The sequence below is a fragment of the Mesoplodon mirus genome (assembly GCF_964341445.2).
Source record: "Mesoplodon mirus genome assembly, chromosome: X".
In the NCBI taxonomy this organism is placed as follows: domain Eukaryota; kingdom Metazoa; phylum Chordata; class Mammalia; order Artiodactyla; family Ziphiidae; genus Mesoplodon; species Mesoplodon mirus.
The window spans coordinates 132,615,142-132,629,904 of NC_138981.1; positions in this window are offsets into that span (position 1 = coordinate 132,615,142).

The following is a 14,763-nucleotide window of genomic DNA, read 5'->3' on the forward strand; positions in this document are numbered from 1 at the left end:
GAGAGGGCGCAGATGTTCTCTAAGTACCCTGGGAACTATATCCTAGCCCCTCGGGGGATCTCTTTTGACTCCTCTTAATATTCTTTATGAACACGTTTGATCTGTCATGTGGCCTCACTCATCCGAGGTGATTCAAACTGAGCCGGGAGCCTACAGCTCCAGTTTCAATCAGCAGCTCTATCTAGCTGTTGCATCCTTGAATAAACGTGTGGGTTTAACCAATTTTACTAAACATACCTTTACATTTCAGATGATATCATCTGAATTTCTCAGCGAGTTTTGTGAATGCAAGGAAAAAAGACTCAGATACTACTTTGAATAGAAAAGGTTACAGCTTGATAGAAAATATTTCAGATACATTGGCACTGATACATATTTTTGTGTTATTATGTTCATAAAAATATCATGTTTGTGAGAATCAAAAAGTGACCTGGTTTACAAAATTTGAGGACAGGTGAGTTGATATCAGAAAAGAAAAAAGTACCATTGAAGGATTTACACATGCAAATATTTTGTCTTTTTCCATCAAGAGACTGAATAACTAAGGTAAAGGCATTATGCTGATAATGTCACAGACCATCCTCCATGACATAGTTCAGTTTGCTTGGCCATTTTCCATGTACTTATTCTTGTAAAATATCAAATCTCCTGTTGAGTTTTGTTGAAATTGACTGTCAGAATTTGATATTCTTGAAATGGGAAGTGTAACGGATAGACCTCTCTTCATGGCAGATGAGCAGTAGATATTCATGTTTACTATTACTTTGACCATGGGTGTGCCTATGCTGGCCAAATATCCAGTCCATTTGTTTCAGGCTAGGTCTATATGGGAAGCAGCAGTAACACAGTTCTGGTAATTCTGATCACCATTAAGGTCAAACTGTTCCACAGTTGTCCATTTCCCCCAGAGAACAAGTGATTTGCCCATTTCTCTGCCAATCACACTGTGACTTATTGTGGGTTGACTCAAATGGTTTAGCCTCAGAAGGGCATGAGAGAATGCATATCTCTTCAGCACAGGCAGACTACCAGGCATGGTGTAGGTCCAGTCTGCCTTCATTTATTCACTTGAAACCCATTTACTGAGTCACAGTCATTGGGCTTCACACATGATATATAACAGGGAAGGAAGATACATAAACAGATAATTACAATTCAATGTTCAAAGTGCACAAGAGATCTTGGGAGCCTGCGGGAGAGGCCCCTAATCCTGGACAGAGGGGCCTGGCCGAATATGCTCAGTACAGCAGGTGGGGATTAACCTGATAACTCAGAGCAACTACCACCTTGGAGAAGTCCCGTGTTCATTCCACATTCAACAGGTCTTTCTTAAAACAATTTATGTGCCAGGCACTATGCTAGGTGATGAAAATTGATGAGAAATCAGGCACAGTCCCTGCACAGAAGGAACCTTTGGTCTGGAGAGAGGAGACAAATATATGAACATCTGTAATAGAAGGCAGAATGAGGAAAATACTATACTAGACATAAGTGCAGAGTGTTGTAGGGACAGAAAAGAAAATCCCACGAATCGTGCCAAAGAGGCGTTGGGGAAGGTTTCATGAAGGAAGTAGCAATTAACCTGAATCTGAAAAATGATAGGACTTTTGGTCAACTAAAAAGGAGGAATGTGTACTCCAGGCAGAGAGAAGGCACAGGCAAAGTTATAGGGGCATTGTGGTCCCTAGAATATTGGGAGGAAAGCAGTCAACTGGTTAACTTGGAGCATGAATGGTCAGGGCCAATTAGATGGGAGATAAAGTTTAAGTAGGCTAGGTTTAGAGTATGAAGACCTTTGAATGCCCAGATTTAAAAATTACATTTTGCAAAGGGATCTGTGTTTTAGGAAGAGGTGTGAGAGGCAGGTATGAGGTGGTGCGAGAATCGTGAGACTTAACCTTGCCACTGTTTAGTGAAAGACCTAGAGCAAGCCGTTTAACCTCTCTGAACTTGCTTCTGCCTGGATACTATTAACTCTTACCAGTCACAGGCACAAAATGTGGTTGGCAGAATGAAATGAATGATAAAGGTGAAGCACTGGCCACAATGTATGACATACAGGAAACACCCAGGGCATGCCCTCAGAATCAGAGCAAGTGGAGCTGTGTGAATGTTGCCTTGGGGAGATGTGAAGACTAGTTAGGATGTTATTACAATAGTTCACCTGAGAAATGCTGAGGCATGGACTGGAGCAGTGGGACTAGAAAGGAGGTAACAAACGAGCAACCCTGATCTTGGAAATGAACTGGGAGAGAAGCAGGGAAGGAGGAAGGGCTCTAAAATGCCCGAAATCTCTCACTTAGATGGATGGAAATGGTGCAAAAACCAAACCAGGGTGGAGTAGGCACCTGAGGAGGCATGGTGTGGGTGTGTCTGCACTTGGGGACAACGTCTCAAATGACTGCTCATGATATGATATTGTCAGAAATTATTTATGCTCCTCAGCCAAGCCCTGCACTTAGAACATGACTTTATTATATCCTTGGCCAACTCCTGTTAGTGTGCCCTCTTTGGCCATGTCTGGTCAGAGGGCCATGTTCTTCATTTCCCCTGGTACACTTTTCCTTATGTTTGTCTCTACTTGCCTCTGCCTGCCATCAGACGTTAAGGTCTTGAGTGTCTACATTTAAATGTGGGACAAGGTAGCCACTTGGCCAGCTTTCAGTGTAGGATCAGGCCTGCCTTTAGGCAAAAAGGAATTTCCAAATGGCACACACCTCTTTTTTCATAGGTCACCCATCCTAGGGCTTGTTGGCTCTATGTAGCTAACATTTCTTGAGTGTTCTATGCATTACAGGCTATATATATTATTATATATTATATATATAATATATAATATATATATAGTGTATAGATATATATAATCTTTTATATTTATAAAATCTTTACAATATTCCTGCAGAAGAGGCACTAGTATAACCCTGACATGACTGCTGATGGGTGTATAGAATTCCAGGGGGTGAAGAGATACAAAAACCAAGCATACAACAGGGGTCTAAAGGGTTAAGGGAAAGTTGCAACATGATATAGATCCGAGGGAAAGTCTTAATAAGAAGGTGGCATTGAGTAAAGGAAGTAAAGGAGCGGGCCCGTGCTATGGCAACGAAGCACACTCCAGGAAAAGGGAACACCCCGTGCCAGGGTCCGAAGCAGGGGCTGCCGGGCATGTTTGAGGAACTGCAAGAGTCCTATTGTGGCTAGGTGGCACCTGAGGGAGGGGAAGAGGAGTAGAAGGTGAGGTCAGAGAGGTAAAGGGGGGGACAAAGATTGTACATGACCTGCCGGATTTAAGGACTTTAGTTTTTCTCTTGAGTCAGACGGGAGCCACTAGAGGTTTTTGCAAAGAAGACTAATGTGACCTAATTTCCATGTGACTGTCCACGTTAACAGGTTCATCTTGGCTGCTGTATTCAAAATACACTGGGATGAGGGGGTGAGGAGAGAAGCAGAGGGACCAAGCACCCACAAGGTGGTGAACGCTAAAACCTAGCGTGCCAGTTACCAACTCATTGCTTCTCAGGTCTCAAATCAGTGTGGTTTCTGTCTTTTGATTAGACCCAAACTGACATACCCGGGTTAGTTAAACTACATTAATTTGTTTGAAATACTAGTCCATCTCCTTCCATCTTCTCGGGAAGCTGTGAGAGTAATTGGTGTTTAGCCCAAGATTCAGCCATCACGGGTCCTATCATTCCTCAATCACTTTCCATCTGGAGATATAACCAACAGAGCTATAGCCATTGTTTAAAGAGTCCTCCAGCTAAAACTGAATTAATTCATGTTAATATGTATTTAGATTAAGACATGACAGAGAAAATAATGTCATGATAATGAAAACTAGCTATAGAAAAATCAACTAAAATGTGCATAAATACTAATTCCAGCTAACAGTACATAGATTACTGCGTCTTTTGCAAAAGTTTGTTCAGACCTAAGATTGTGGCTAGATATGAAAATGAATGCTCGTGAGAATAACCAAGAGTAATTATGTGCTTTACAAACACATAATTGAGAAAATAATAACAAAAAGGATGGAGAAATACTGTCACTTTTGCTTTTGGAGGAAAATTCAAATGATGCTTCACCCAGAAATATTTACGTAATCAACACTTAATGACCTGCAAAATGCAGTACTCCTCCTAATTTCCAGCAGGTATTATAAGCTCATAAAATCATGTTATTTTAAGTGAGGAAAAAAGCATAACTATTACAGAGAGGCAAACTCTATGCTATTTTACCACAAGTTTTTCCCCTTCCTGACATTCTAAAGGCCTATAATTTTAGTCACCAACACCCTACATAAAGTTTTACTAGCAGAAAACTGAAGTACCTTGTTATCTTTTCTATTTATATGGCACAGATTCACCTGATATCTGGGTCTCAGCCATCCTTGTTTTTAAAGCTAATATCACAAATGCAAAGAGACAATACCCTATTTAATCAGAGCTGATAATTGACCTTGGATTGAGGGAACAGAGCAGCTGAACTAACTTACGTCGAAATTGCTATTTTAAAGTGAAGAAGGAAGGGACTTCCCTGGTGGTTCAGTGGGTAAGACTCAGCGCTCCCAATGCAGGGGGCCTGGTGTTCGATCCCTGGTCAGGGAACTAGATCCCGAATGCATGCCGCAACCAAGAGTTCGTGTGTTGCAACTAAGACCTGGTGCAGCCTAAATAAATAATAAAAATAAATAAATAAATATTTTAAAAACTAAAGTGAGGAAGGAGATTGCCACACAGTAGAGGATAAACCAAGCTTAGAATGGAAAGGATTTTCAAATACATGTTTAGAATTGGTGGGCAGAAATGTCCATAGATTGTAACTTAAAAAAAAAATTCCATCCACCATAGATGTGGCTGATTTCAGGTGTCTTTGAGGTGCTTACTGAAAGCATAATGAGAAGCGAAGAGCCTGGCATGCAGTGGCATGACAGATCTCAGATTAAATATACGGTATCATAGGATGAATATGTTATGTGATAAATGTGTCAACTGGAATGAGATGAGGGTTAAGCAGCAGGGGTAACATACGTTTTCCCAGACTTCAGTCATTCCAAGGACACCTACAGGCTACTTACCGTATCCCTAAACCACCCATGTTATTGTTTACTTAAGATTGTTCTTTTAATTGACCCACATTTTCTACTTCAATTATCTGTGCTTCACCTTAGTTCATAATACCCATGAAATCAGAGGTGTTCTGTGCTAATTATATTTTGACACATGAAAGTAAATGCATAACTTTAAAATTTTAAAGTTTCCTACATGCACCACCAATCTAATGGCTCACCAATTCCACATGTGTTACTTCACTTTGAGAAATATTGGTATAATTCAAAGAGCACAGACTTTGGAATGATCCAGCACTCAGTTATAATTCCACCTCTGCCACTTCCTAGCTCTGTAGTCTCAGGGAAGTTACTTGACCCCCTGAGTTCTACCACATAGCAAGGTGCCCTATGTGTAGGATATGCTTCTTTCCCTGTGGGGTTACATGGCAGATGCTGGGAATACAAATGTGACATGCACCCTGTCTTCATCAGGTTCACATTCTAGCTGGGGAATCCAACACATAAAAGCATGTACATGCCACACTCTGTCACACATAAACATTATTTTGAACTTTTTTTCAGTTTAGGGTTTAGGAGTTGGAGTTTTTACAGTGAATTAAAGTTTGGTCATAATATGCTCCATCTCTCTGTAGATATGGTAGTGAGAACTGGAACATTTTCTTCTGAGTTAGTTTATAATTGTGGTTCACATTTTTATTTTTTCAGGATTCATTATTTGGACTATTTCCCAAAACATTCGAGACAGGTTAGAAGTGTCAAAAATGCAAATCTGGACAATCAGGGAATTCAGTGGAACAGGAACTATTTAAAGTCAGCAGAAAGAGAAAATTCTACCAGGCAGCTGAGTTGAGTCAATGACTACAGTTTGGCACTGAATTGGGTACTAAGATTTCTGGCAATGAGAATCCAAGAAGGGAAACACAGTGGATCTTTTCTTTAGTCATTGTCTGAAGAAACAAATCACACACCTTCATCTATAGAAACAAGCTTTGTTTCTGCAGAAAAAAAGTCTGACAATATCATGTGAGTCTCTGTGTAAGAAGCACCAAGAAGCACAGCTGGACAATATTTTCAACTGTAACTCAACAAAAGACACAGAAGCACCATTTACAAAATAGGCCATTCTTGTCTAGACCCTTTGAAGAACCAGAGGATGTAATGTTCCATCGTGGCTGAAGGGATGCATCTCTGCAGAACAGAAAACATAGTCTGAGATTCTAAGGCCCAGAAAGAGAGTTTGGTAACACACTGCAGTGATGGACCGAACAGAACCCAGAAATGACTGAATTGCTCACCCATTACACCATTTTATTCAAGTTACAGCTGTCTTACCTCAGCTTCAGATATTCTGTAGTTAACTTAAATGAAAACCTTATACTTGAGAGACCATATGTGCTAAATTGTATTGTTATAATATTTGTTGCCCCCAGCCTTGCCTAAAACCTCACGACTGGGTCATCCCTGCAGGAGAATTATACTTCTCAACTCACTGACATCAGACTCAGCCATGTAACTTGCTTTGACCAACGAACTTTGAGCTAAAGTGTCATGTGCCACTTTCTGAGTAGAAGCTCTCAGAGGCATCATGTGGCATGTGGTTTTTCTCCTTCACTTTTCCCTCTGCCCGGAGACTGGCATGTCTCAGAAAGGGCCTGCTGCTTCAGCTTTGTTCTCAGAATGAAGGGGATAGAGAGTAGAACTGCACTTGACCTGTAAAGGTTGTGAAAGGTGAATGAGAAATAAACTTTTCTTGTTGGAAGATATTGAGATTTGGAGGCTTATTATTTGTTACCACAGGATAACTTAGCAGAAGCTGACTGATATGCAAAAGATATCGGAAAGAACCTTGCTTTCATGAATTAACTCTCAGTTGAACTTATGTTCTACCAGAATGTTCTGTGCTATATTATGTGGAGCATGCAACTTCTATCTTATAATTTTTAATTCAGGGAGAGCCAGTTGAATCCCTCAGTTCATAGAGAAATTAATTTTAACAACTACCCCTGATAAGCATGTCAGTAATGAATATTGAGCTAGTTGCAAAATGCCCAGAGGGATAGGTCGGGGGAGAGAAAAAGACTACTTACATTCATTGAGCATCTTCTATGCGCTGGATGCTTTACATATATTATTTCACTTAATGCTCATGGCAACCCAGGTTCTGCCACCATTTTACAAATGCAATTCAGAGGGGTTGGATGAATTGGTCACAGTCAGAGAGCTACTAAATGAGATAGTTGGAATTTGAGCCTAGATCTGACTGACTCCAAAGTCTTTACTCTTTCCATTATCCTCTTTCTATTACAGGCTTTCCACTACACAAGACAGGATGAATTGATGACAGACACAGAGCATCATTCCAAGGACTACTAGAGAAGTCTTTGGAAGTCTAATCTTGCACTAAGTTTAAAGAGAAAGGGGTCAAGTTGTAAAGGATTGTCCAATATGTTTATAGGTCTATACTTTGGGTTTAATATTAATTCCAATATTAAAAATAATTTATTTTTTTAATTGTGAAGGAAGTAGACACAGAAAATTTGGAAGATATAAAAATCATAAGTGAATGTTTATCAACTCTTGAGGGTCAAGAATTTATAAACTTTGGGCTTCCCTGGTGGCGCAGTGGTTGGGAGTCCGCCTGCCGATGCAGGGGACACAGGTTCGTGTCCCGGTCCGGGAGGATCCCACATGCCATGGAGCGGCTGGGCCCGTGAGCCATGGCCACTGAGTCTGCGTGTCCGGAGCCTGTGCTCTGCAACGGGAGAGGCCACAATGGTGAGAGGCCCGCGTACCACAAACAAACAAACAAAAAGAATTTATAAACTTAGAAGCAGTGGGGGAAATATCAAAAAAGACATATTTGACTAACACAAATGTTAAATGCTGTATCTCAAGTATAGGCTTTAAATTTTGGCAGATACATTTCTTTTGATATACTGAGTAGTATTCTATTAGTGGGCAACCTCACATTTCTATCATTCTGGTGATAATATGGCACTTCTGGATCACTTTTTAATAAATTTGCATATATTATATTTTAATTAATATTAGTATAATTGATATTATATAATATTAATACATTGTACGTTGATATTAGTTAATTGTATGAATATTAATAAGATGCCTTTTTCACGTTTGTTTAGTTACGAACTAGAACTAGAAATTGGGAGTGGAGGGCACAGTAGACATACATGCCTGAGGAATCTAACATCAAAAGAGATCATGACTATTGGCCTAAGGTGTCATTGCTGAAAGAACAAGCAGCATTGGGATTCAGCTTTGCAGTCACTGAATGGGAACAAGGATTCAGGAGTGTTTCCCATGCACCAAATGTGAGATGTGGGCCAGGTGGTAGAGAGAGACACTCACCTGAAGCCTTTTAAAATCCTACCCAAGCCGACTGCCTATCAAGGTAAAGTGACCCCATTAGAAGAATGCTAAATTCTCTGATTAAAAGAGAGGGACTTCCCCGGTGGCGCAGTGGTTAGGAATCTGCCTGCCAATGCAGGGAACATGGGTTCGAGCCCTGGTCCTGAAAGATCCCCCATGCTGCAGAGCAAGTAAGCCCTTGTGCCACAACTACTGAGCCTGCGCTCTAGAGCCTGTGAGCCACAACTACTGAGCCTGTGTGCCTAGAGCCCGTGCTCCACAAGAGAAGCCACTGCAATGAAAAGCCCGTGCACCGCAGTGAAGAGTAGCCCCCTCTCGCTGCAACTAGAGAAAGCCCACGTGCAGCAACGAAGACCCAACACAGCCAAAAATAAATCAATTAATTAATTAAAATAAATAAAAGAGAGAGAGAGAAGTAGTGTTGACTGATTATTGCTATTGGGGGACCTCAGAGAATCCTCATCTATGTATCTCCAAGGAAAAGAGTCAGATTTGATCATCCACCAAGCCCAAGGAGAGGCAGCTTTAAACATCTGTCAAGGCTAGAGGCACCAACACCAGATTCCTCAAGTTGCAGTCAAGATAGACCTTTCCTGACCCTGACCTCCTCGCCCACCTTTCTCCTATCCTGGAGATGTCAGAAACTAGAGCCATGCTGTGGAGGGGGGAGTGAAGAAAGGAGAAGATGTGTAAGGGAGGAGTGTGCACATGAGGGATAGAATCCTCCACTTTGAAGTTCAAAGTTGAGGGATAGAATTCTCAACTTTGAATTCAAAGTTTTATTTTTATTATTACCCTAGACTTTACATAGTTATTACTAAAATGAAACTATTACAAAGGAAAGCCAACCAGAGGACTTTCCATCAACTAAGATTGAGCAGATAAGCTATAAGGACTGTCTAAAATTTCTTACATGGGCTCAAAAAATATTCCACAAGATGGATTTAAGGAATAGTGGAGAAAAAGAAAAGATGTATTGCACTTTACAAGTAATCCCAATTCAATGTATTCAGTTGCTTTCATCTTCTTCCATGATTTGAGAGGTAGGCACCTACTTTTGTTGATAGTACTCACTTAAGCATACTTTCATTTTTTTGTCACATGTATTGAGGAAATTGCAGTAAATAAAAAAGAGAGTGAAAATCCCTGCCCAAATGGAGCTTATATTCTGGTTGGGAGAGAAAACCAAAAATGATTTAAAATATAAATAAAACATAAAATACCAGACAAAGATAATTGTATAGAAGAGGATTAAAATAAGGGAATGTGATGATGACTAGGGGGAGATTGCTATTCAAGTAAGAGTTTCAAGGCTGACCTTGCTGAGGAGGTAAGCCAAGACCTCAGTGATGTCAAGAAGACAGCCAGGTAAAATTTTTGGAGAAAAGTATTGTTGGCAGAGGGAAGAACTAGTGAAAAAGCCCCAAGGAAAGAACTAGATTGGCTTTTCAAGGGACAGAAAATGGCCTGTGTGACTGGAGCATTGTGAGCTCAGGAGATCATTGAGAATTGACATTGGAGGGGCAACGTACCCTGGTCACATAGGTGGTTGTTTGTGAGCCAGGGTAAACAATTTGGATTGTATTCCAAGTAGAATGGCAAGCCAATGGAGGCTTTTAAGCATGACAGAGACATGATAAGAATTACATTTTAAAAATAGCACTCTGGCTACTGTCGGTAAGGGAATGGGGGCAGAGATGTAAGTTAGGAAGGCATTACAAAATCTAAGAATACAATAGTGACTTAGACCAGAGTGGTGATGAAAGAAATAGAAGGAATTGAACATTTTCCGAAACTATTTTGGAAGCAGAGTTGAGAGGATGTGCTGATGGATTGAATTCAGGGAGCTGAGGAAATAGGAGAAATCAAGGATTAGTCTGAGGGTTTTGGCTTAAGCAGTTAGATTAATGGTGGTACTATTTGCTGAGATCTACAAAGACCAGGAGGGGTATGAGCTTAGAGGGAAATCAAAATGTCTGTTTTTCATGTGCTAGATTTGAGATGCCTATTTGGCAGCCAAGCGGAGATATTGTGTAGGAGTTGGATATGTCCTGATAAATCAGAGGCTCAGTGGAGATGTCAGGCAGACTACAAATTTGGGGTCCTTGGAATACATTTGCTATTTAAAACCATGTAGCAAAATGAGATAACCTAGGAAAAGAGTAAAGAACAGAAAAATGTTCCAGGAGTAAATTCTGGGAACACTCCATTTTCTAGAGATTCAATAGAAGAGGAGGAGCCAGAGAAAGAGACTGAAAAAGATCAGCCAGTGAAACAGAAGGCAAAACAGAAGCATGTCATGTCGTAGAAGCCTAAAGAAGAGTGTCTCACAAGTAGGGAGTAGTCAACTATATGAAATGCTGCTGCATGATGGACTAAGAGGAAGATAATGAAGTGACCATTGGATCTGACAAGTATCGTCAATAGCAAGATAACATATTTGACTTCCGTCTCTGATCCTTATTAATATATTCTGTGACTGCAAACTGTCACAGAATGTTTTTGGAAAATGCAATCGTATTTGTAGTATTTATCAATTTTGTAATTTGCAATTTGTTGTTCTTTCTTAGCCTAAATAAATACAGGTATCTCCCGCTTTTCAAAAGTTTGCTTTATGCCACTTTGCTTTTGCGAAAGACCTATTTTAGTACCTGTTTTCGCTAACCGAAAGAAATTGAAAGAGGATTTTTGCCTTTTGTGAAAAAAAGGCGAAAAACGAAAATAGGGTCAGCATTTGTTTTGCAGTGAGCTGAGCCTTTATAGCAGCCGCGTGCACCCCAAGCAGTGAGATTGTCATGGCCAAGCTCCTTCCTGGGAACCACACTCAGCATCTCAGCATCCAGCCGCCATAGCTTTGAGCTGTGTCTGTGAGCAGCTGTGCTTTGTCTCCATTCATTTTGTGCCTCCCACAGCAAGATGTGTCCTAAGGTAATAGTTTCCTTACTTACCAAAGGTTTCATAGGAACACTCTACTTTTGGAGAGCAGGGGAAAATTTTATTCATGTTCATACCTAAATTTGCATTATTTTTCCTAACTGGGTCCCCTAAATTGTAAACGCTTCTGGCTGAACAAGCCCCCAATCTATACTTGTTCAGGATAGATAGATATATACATAGAGAGATAGAGAGATATATCATTTCTTCATTTCTTTCAAACATATTCAAAGAAGAATGAAAATTTGATAATTTGGTCTAATTTATAATTTTTATAATTATAATTTATAATTTTTTTTTAATTTGGCCATGCCACGTGGCTTGTGGGATCTTAGTTCCCCCACCATGGATTGAACCTGCACCCTCGGCAGTGAAAGCGCAGAGTCCTAACCACTGGACTTCCATGGAAATCCCTAATTTATAATTTTTTTAACATCTTTATGGGAGTATAATTGCTTTACAATGGTGTGTTAGTTTCTGCTTTATAACAAAGTGAATCAGTTATACATATACATATGTTCCCATATCTCTTCCCTCTTGCATCTCCCTCCCTCCTACCCTCCCTATCCCACCCCTCTAGGTGGTCACAAACCACCGAGCTGATCTTCCTGTGCTATGCGGCTGCTTCCCACTAGCTATCTATTTTATGTTTGGAGAGAGTGGCATGGACATATATACACTACTCATGTCGTTTTTAATGTTCAGTATTTACTTATTGTATTTCCTTCGTCCTCCTCAAAATCTCCCTCTCTCTCCCCCTCTCCCTTTCTCTCCTTCTGTCCATCAACAGATGAATGGATAAAGAAGATGTGACACATATACACAATGGAGTACTTACACTCAACCCTAAAAAAGAATGAAATAGTGCCATTTGCAGCAATATGGATGGACCTAGAGAATATTATACTTAGTGAACTAAGTCAAACAGAGAAAGACAAATATTATATGATATCACTAATGTGTGGAATCTAAAAAATAATACAAATGAATCTATATACAAAATAGAAACAGACTTACAGACATAGAGAACAAACTTATGGTTACCAAAGGGGAAGTGGGGGAGGGATAAATTAGGAGAAGGGGATTAACAGATACATACTACTTATATAAAATAGATAAGTAACAAGGATTTACTGTATAGCACACAGAACTCTGCTCAATGTCCTGTAATAAACTATAATGAAATATAATCAGAAAAAAATAACTGAATCACTTTGCTGTACATCTGAAATGAACACAATGTTATAAATCAAGTATACTTCAATACTAAAAGAAAAATAAAGTCTAAAACTAGACTCTAAAAATAAAGTCTATTATTTTTTTTACAAAACCTAGAAACTGGAAAAAAAAAAGGAAGGTAATTACATGAGGGAAATCGAGGGTTAAGTAACCTGAAGGGGAGCACTGGCAGTGCACGTGGAAGACAGGCCTTTGAGCAAACCTACTAGTTGGTAACTAGTGTGTGAGTTGAAGATGACTCCAGTGTTTCCAGATACTTGGAGTGATTTTAATTAAGAAATAAGATTTCTGTACAGTAAGCAGTTGTTTCTGTTTATGCGTAGCCCTCTTATGCAAGTACAAATGTAGCTACACCAAGTGGAGGAGACCTCATTGATCCATTTTAATTAATGACTGATATTTTCCAATATATGTTTACACTCATGAGCACCAGATTGTGTCACTCAGAAATTTCATGGGTGCTCACAGCTTAAATTACCTCAAGTGGAATAGAGAAATAGAGAGAAAGTGACTTTCTAAAATGTTGTAGGAAGAGCCTTTTTTGGCAGTTGACAAGTGGGAATAAAATCAGCTTGGCTTTATCTGTGAATCCAAAAATAATCACTATTGTACGGAAAGAGAGTGCTTTTTTATGGGAAATTTCAGCTCAACTTGCCTTTAAAATCTCTCTGTTGCCTTCAGTAACCATGGATGCTCCACACATCTATGTTCAACAGACCAAAAATGAAGCAATGATAGGAAAATTGATGATGTTATAACATTTTTGTGCTCAAATTAAATACCATAGCTTATCTCTATAATTATGATATTTAGAAAGGACATCATCCAAAAGGACAGAGCATAAATCACCACAGAAAGCTACCAAATCAGTATTTGTCATGAGTGAGGCGGAAGTCCCACAGAGCACACCCGGAGCTCCAAGAGAGGCTGATGGAAAGGCCGTTAGCTCAGATGATGACTATGTAATCACATAGGTTAGCTGAAAATTTGTACAAAGTGCTTAGGAAGCTCCTTAAACTAGAAGAGTGAAGGTTGTCTTCTTTCTGTCTGATAGATCAGGCATGAAGTACATTCCCACTAATAGATGATTTTAAAAAGAGATAAAGACAAATCTGGGCTTCGAGTATTAAAAGATGGATTGAACACACATCTACTTCTCTTCCTTCTCAAGATCCTCTTGAAATTATTAAAAAGAATATTTGAGGGGAGGGGGAAGGGTAAGCTGGGACGAAGTGAGAGAGTGTCATGGACATATATACACTAGCAAATGTGAAATAGATAGCTAGTGGGAAGCAGCCATAGCACAGGGAAATCAGTTTGGTGCTTTGTGACCACCTAGAGGGGTGGGATAGGGAGGGTGGGAGGGAGGGAGATGCAAGAGGGAAGAGATACGGGGATATATATATATATAAATAGCTGATTCACTTTGTTATAAAGCAGAAACTAACACACCATTGTAAAGCAATTATACTCCAATAGAGATGTTAAAAAAAAAAGAATTTTGGGGGGAGGGGTAGAAAAAGCTATCACAGTGCCAGAGAAATCAGAAAGGCAGCCGGCAGTAGACTAGAGATTTCGAAGAATCCCAGATGGTAGAAAGAGCGTAGAACATAGATGAGATGGGACTGACTGAGGATAAAAAGATGGAAAACCGCAGGCCAAACAGCAGAGGAAAAGAGGAAAGGGCACTAATGAGAGTAGTTATGGATGGGGTGCCTTTGGAACAGCTAAGGCAGCCGCCACTGTCTGTCCCTTCAGCATTCTGCTCAGGGCACTGGCATCCAGGACTTCCACTCTCCGGGTCCTGAGAACTCCTCTCCAAATGAGGTAGCTAATTTGCCTGGCGAGGGTTCTTGGGACAGATGTTAGGGGCCTGAGAGAGAAGAGTTTGAGGTAACTGAATCTCCACATGAAGTGCCAAGGGAAAAATATAAATGAAAAAACAAAACAAAACCAAGAGCAAAACAATAAAAAGCTCCATCCAGGAGTGCAATATACTAAGACTCTCCCCTCCCCCTAGAGAGTAGGACCTTCCCTCTTTTGACATTTGTGGGACATTCTGACTATTTGTCAATGGAGTCTTCGAAAAGCAAGCAAAGGAAATGGGCGGATTTAAAAGCCCTGTTAGA